This window comes from Corylus avellana, chromosome 2 (assembly GCF_965113065.1).
Source record: "Corylus avellana chromosome 2, dhCorAvel1.hap1.2, whole genome shotgun sequence".
Lineage (NCBI taxonomy): Eukaryota > Viridiplantae > Streptophyta > Magnoliopsida > Fagales > Betulaceae > Corylus > Corylus avellana.
Window position 1 is genome coordinate 12,570,371 of NC_142491.1, and position 6,563 is coordinate 12,576,933.

The following is a 6,563-nucleotide window of genomic DNA, read 5'->3' on the forward strand; positions in this document are numbered from 1 at the left end:
AGCCAGCGGACTGACAAGTTGTTGCTATCAGGTCCAAAGACCCTAATAAATAACAAGCTGAGAGCAGTTGGGGTACCAGGATACCAGTATAAAACCATTAAACATTATATGTTGGCAGTGTCGGCTCCATAATCTGCTAATCGAGTTTTGGCTCTAAACGAGTGGAGTGAAAAGAAAATAAATTAGACTTTACTCAAACTAAACAATTACTACTTTGGATCTGCATACGACTCATATCATTACCCTTTGTGCTTATTATAATAAACCAGCAATCCTCATTTATATTATTGAATCAATTGACTCACTTGTTTGCATTTTGTGGTTGTGGTAATTCCATGATCACATAGTCTTTGTAGTCCTTGCAGGATTGGTCGATCAAGGTAATTCTGCGATCATGCTTAGAGGTTCATTCTTGAGATGTTCATAGATTTCAACCTAGCACAGTTTTGTCTAGAGTTCAGACAGTCAGGTAGATTTGTATCAATGCCTTGTTCGACAATATTTTGGGTATTTTGTATAATCAATATTTTTGGGTATTTTATCTTTCTGTTCTGGTGCCTTCTTCAACTCCTAGAAACATTTCATTACTTGAGCAAATTGTTCATCCTACTTCCACTCACTACGATTAAGTCTTGCATTCATCTCATCATGAATTATTTTTTAATGTTGCTCACGAGCTGACAAATCGGTTTGCAACTATTTAAACTCCTTCCAGAATTGCGCCAAATCAGAATCTTGCCACATAGATCTAGTATTCATGAAAAGAAAACAAATGACTCTGATGCCACTTGTAACATGAAAGTTATTGAAGAACAGAATGTAGAATAGAAAATGAAAGAGAGAGAAAATGAGAGATTTTGGGAATGAAATGAGAACTACTTCTTATTGAATCAATTGGCCAATTCGAGATGGCTAGTCTCCTACAATGCTTTTGCACTTCTCAAAAGATACTTCCTCCTTGGACTTAACCAGCCTTATATGGGCTTAACAATTAAGGCAATTCAGTTACAATAAGTAACCAACACAACTCCACAACTAACTGTAATAACTTCCATTAACTAACTATAACAACTTCCATTATACACATGCAACAATGCTTCCTAACATAATTAATTGTGATGCTTCCTTTCCTCCAAGTACTCATCTCTTCTGCAGCTCCTATAACACACTCTCACTTTTTCACATTCATTTTCACATTTTATAGCTTTTAATATTATCATTGAATTTAAAATGAATATTTAATACAATAGCGATTTTAAAAGCCACCTAAGGTGTTATAATAATAATAGAAAGCAAGAAATAAAAATTGCTCCTAAAGTGAGTTACAATATCGGTTTCTTTAAGAAATTATTTGCCACCACCATAATTAATATGCAAAGGGTTACTATAAATATTTATTCAAGATACAATAGAGCATAGAAATCTTTTGTAGTTTAGTTGCGTTTTGCACAAACAAAACTAAACCCGATCACTCAGATTTTTTATTTTAGCAAGAGATAGAGACTCAAATTTGAAGGACCAAAGGTGTTTGAAATAAAACAAAAGAATTGAAATTTTTTCTATATTTAGTAACTGGAATGCAATAGTCTATTAATAGTACTGTTAACATAGCAGGCATTCATGTTTGTTGACCAACGGTCACATAACTTTGAGATTGATAGATTAAATAATTATCGTCCTAAATTGAATGGTCATATGATCAAATCACTTTGAGGCTTTGAGCTCTGATGCTTCGTGCCAAATGCGCCATCAATGTGCCACAAAAGCACTACTTGAGCCCATTGCTACACACTTTGCATATACCCAAGCGTTGCTTTAAAGCAAATGCTTGAAGTATGTCGAGCATTTTAAATGCCAACTCCGATTTCTCTTGCTGCCAGCTCATTTTCCTAGTCGCCTCAAAATTCTTCTTTGCAAATTGCAATTCAAATGAAAAATGTAATATATTAGGCAACACTATAACAAGCACCGATAAAGACTTGACCCAAAATGAGATGAATCATATTATCACTCACAAGAAATAACAACACTGATAAAACAAGATGCCAACATTGATAGCTAAGGGGTGTATTTTCTTTCTCTTATGAATAACAGTCTAAGACTAATAATCTTTGCTCCATTCCCTCTAACCCTTTTTATATTCAATTAGAAAAAAAAACAAAAAAAATCTTTGCTACATAAATTTTGAGGTATATTCATTGTAACATTTTGAAAATAAAAAATCATATTTAACTTCTAAGTTTTCATTTAATTTGAATTTAGTCATTGAGTTTTCATTTTTCAATAATACAGTTCTTTAAGTTTTGTTCAAGTTTAAAATAGGTCTATCTATCACTTCACCATTAAAGTTAACGGTTTGTCCTATGCTACAAATAAATCAAACTATTATATAAAACCATCAACGAGAAGGCGCGGGAGGCAGAGGATTCTACTGTACGAGTTTCGGAGGTCGAAGGTGCGGATATAAAAGCAGAGAGGAGAGTTGCAGAGAATGGGGATTTTTTTTTTTTTTTTCTCTAAAACATGTATATCCCCTGAGAAATAGCTAATTCCTCTCATTTTTAGAGATAGATAAATTTATTAGATCCAAGCATTTGAATGATGTTTTAGAGGATGAGTTTGCTCAAGAAGTTGCAATTCTAAGGTGAATAGTATGTAATTCGTTTTTTACTTTAATTAATTTATTAAATTCAAATCTAATTGTTTTGCTGTTCATGGCATGCGTTTACAATCTATAGAGAATGTTAGAATACTTGAATTTATAGGTCTTCACTCGTAGCAAACAACAAACTCCAAATTGCAAAGATCTACAAAATTTACAGAGATGAAAATAAATCTTTCAAGAAAATTTGCTCATTGTGAAATTTGAATTACACAAAATGTATATCAAGTATAGACTCCTCTTCAACTCAACTCGTGATAATGGATATAGCAAAAGTGCAAAGCAAACATGAATTATGAACGAGTCAAAGTTTAGATCTTCGATGTTTTCAGGAATACAACATACACAAAAACTTAGAAAATTAAAAAAAAAAAAAAAAAAAAAAAAAATCAAACTGAAAATTCTGGTCTCAATGAATTTGAAATGACTAAAATCTGGACAGGTAACTACTGCGAGTCCTCATTTCCATACAGCAGCCAACTGCAAGATCATTGATGTAGCACCAAGATGACCAATCAAATACCGCTTGTCTTCTTGTACATCTGCAGCAGATCATATCCAAACTTACATGGTTAAATTTAAATCGGCTTGTATTGGTTAAATATCAATATTTATAAATTTCAAGTAGTCAAATTAATCCATACCAAGTTTGGTTCCTATTAGCACTATTGGCACAGTTGGGGGGATTCACTAGAACTTCCAGTCTGAAAGCCAAGAAATAGATGTATCAGACTGATACTGGAGAATTACCCATAAATCAACCAAACAGATTAAGAACAAATGTAATTGGATTTTGATGAAAAACCTTGTTGGAGATATTTCCATAGCTGGCTTTGCTGATGAGAGAGAAGGCCAACAAGAAAACATCTGGTTATCCTATCCTGCATTCACCAACTTTGTTAAGTACATAGGGAATTACATAATTTCTTTCTCTATGAAAACTAAACATGTAAAGGGATTGTGGTTGAAAAAAAAAAGACACAAAAAAAAAAAAAAATCAAATACAGATTGCTAATGCCTAATTTTTACCAATTTATCAGTCTATAATTAAATTTCTAAGTGTGCTAAAATCTCTCATGCAGAAGAGAAATGCCATTTTGTATACTCCTATCCTTCTCCCATTCTCCTTGTTTGAAAATCAGATATTGGATATGTAGGGCTCACAGTTTTTTTTTTTTTTTTTTTTTTTTTCAATAAAAAACCCCAAACAGAATTATAGCAGAATTATTGCAGCAACCTGATAACACCCATGAAGCAATTACCTACCAGCAGTGTCCCATAGTCCAAGGTTAACTGTGCTACCATCAACCGTGACATTAGCACTACAGTTGTTGAACACAGTGGGCGCACAATCCTATAAGAATTTGAAGTAAAACATATCAAAATATAATTGTTGAGGTGGTAATCTAGAAAAGAAACAAAAAAGACGATTTTTTATAAACATCCAATTAGCTTAGTTCTCCACTATATGACAAAAATGCTACAAGAAATCAATTGAGTAATCACATATTTCCCTGCAAAAACAGCTAATTAATCAGTCTAATATCAACCACTCATGTTCTTAATACATGAACTAAAGGCCTTTATAACCAACTCATTCTCTTCCATGTTTGGACTTCACAAAAAGGGAAAGCTAAAGAAAATAAGAACTTCACAAACAGATTTTTGACATCCAAGACAAATGAAGCTATTCTGCTTAACCCAATTTATTAATATAAATTTAATTACATAAGGAATGAGATACTTACACAATTGTTTGCTAGTTGCTGCATAATTGTAGAACCAGCTTTCTTTGAAGAAAGATTTACTCGTGTATGTTCAGCATTTGATTCCCTTCTAGCTTCCACATCAAGAATCAAAAAAGTTCAGAAGCTAACAATATATACCTGACATGGAAGAGAATAATCTAAGGAGAACGGGAATTGTACTTGATGAATCTTGATGAATCTCTTTTTTCAACTCCATTTCGTTTCCTTCACCCTCCTAACAAAGCTTCGTCTCTTTGTTCTCTACCTCCATTAGTACAGAAGTTCCAAGAACCTGTTTGCATCACCAGGTTATAGCTGTCGACTTCATATCTACTCCAACATATATATCAACTAAATGACAACATATGAACTAAATGATTGCTGCATGCTTGGGACATACAAGATAGTCTTGAAAGAATTTACATGTTTTTTTAGAGATGGGAATCTAGAAAGAAACCAAAAATACAGTTCTTTAATGAATATCCAATTACCTTAATTTTCCACTATGACAAAAATGCAAGTCCCTTTGAAATTGTTGAGGTGGCCATTCAGAGTTCCAACATATGACACTGCAGGCTCTTGTCATCTTATTTGGAAAGTGAATTTACCAGGCGCCAGTTAGGACAAACACAAGAGTAAATCGTTCAAGTGTGTTAACTCCAACTATTATATGTTTAAGGGGAAAGTCCACATACCCTCCTCAAACTACCTCCTAATTGACAATGTCCCTCCAAACTTTTAATTGTGACAATTTTCCCCCAAACTACCAAAAATTGTCAATGTTCCCCTCAATGACAAAACTATGCTTAGTAAAATAAAAGCAAAAAATACTAAAACTTCTGAAAAAACCTATAACTAAAAAAAAAAAAAAAAAATCCAAAGGGTGGCAAATTTAAAATTTTTTTTTTTTTAAAAAAAATCCATTGTACAAGAAAAAAATTTTAAAAATTCTGTTTTTTTTTTTTTTTTGTTATAAAAAATATTTTTTTATAACTTTTTAAAATAAAAATTTCTGTTTTAAATAAAAAACTAACAATTTTCGTTTAAGAAAATACAAGTTTTCGTTTCTAAAACAATTTTTTTTTTTTTTTTTTTTTTTAATATTTCTTTCTGTTTAGAGAAAAAATTGCATGTTTTAAAAAAATTCGTTTTTTTTATTAAAAAATTTAAAACTTTCGTTTAAAAAATAATTTTTTAGTCTTAAGAGCCACCTTTAAACGTTTTAGTCTTAAGAGCCAGCTCAATTGAGTAATCACATATTTTCCTGCAAAAACAGCTAATTAATCAGTCTAATATCAACCACTCATGTTCTTATTACATGAACTAATTAAAGGCCTTTATCACCAATTCATTCTCTTCCATGTTAATTTGGATTTCACACAAAAGGGAAAGCTAAAGAAAATAAGAACTTCACAAACTTGCTGAAATGATCAATTCACATGTCTAGTAGTTCTTCATTATTAAAATTATTGCAGTAGGAAAAGCATAAGATGAAAATAATTGAGAATTTGTTTTACAAGCATAATGAGAAAAATTAACACAGTATTGATTCACAATATTTAAATGTGGACCTATGCTTCACAAGGAATCATATCCAAGAACTAGCTAGGTTCTTGAAATTAAATGAATAAAAGAACCAATAGCTCAAAAATGATAATGCAAATAAAAATTGTTCTAAGAACACAAGCACTTCAATCTGAATAGACAAATAGAATATAAATAGAAAGCAAAACTGAAAAGCAACCCTCCAAATGAGACATCTACAAAAGTGAAAATCACCCACCTATATCTCTGTAGATGAACACAGATTGTGGTGGAGCTCTAACAAAGCCAAAAACAAACCACCTGGAAAATGGGAAGCCCTTGAATTTGTTGTATGCCATAAGCATCTACGTCAAGCTATTGTTTTAAACCAAGACTATCAACATATAGAAGCTAGAAGCAATGAGAGAGTATAATGTTTAGGAACAATTTCCACATAATTATTGAATTAATGGTAAGAGATATCCAGTGAAATTGGAGCATAAACTAAAAATGCATCCCCAAAATCGTGCAAATCTAAACTCTGATATATCCAGTGAAATTTAATGACCAAGAAATACATAGAGAGAAAAATGAAGAAAATGAAGGTGTAGAAGGTGGGCACTTTTAAT

The 6,563-nt window shown here is 31.8% G+C and overlaps 1 long non-coding RNA gene across 1 annotated transcript; it reads right to left on the reverse strand.

Moving 5' to 3' along the window:
* Positions 1–3,025: 3,025 nt before the first annotated feature.
* On the reverse strand, positions 3,026–3,537 carry LOC132178500 (uncharacterized). The gene is made up of 3 exons (XR_015911462.1): positions 3,468–3,537; positions 3,307–3,366; positions 3,026–3,204 (listed from the first exon to the last, which is right to left on the reverse strand). It is a non-coding gene; the product is annotated as an uncharacterized LOC132178500 (long non-coding RNA).
* Positions 3,538–6,563: the final 3,026 nt, after the last annotated feature.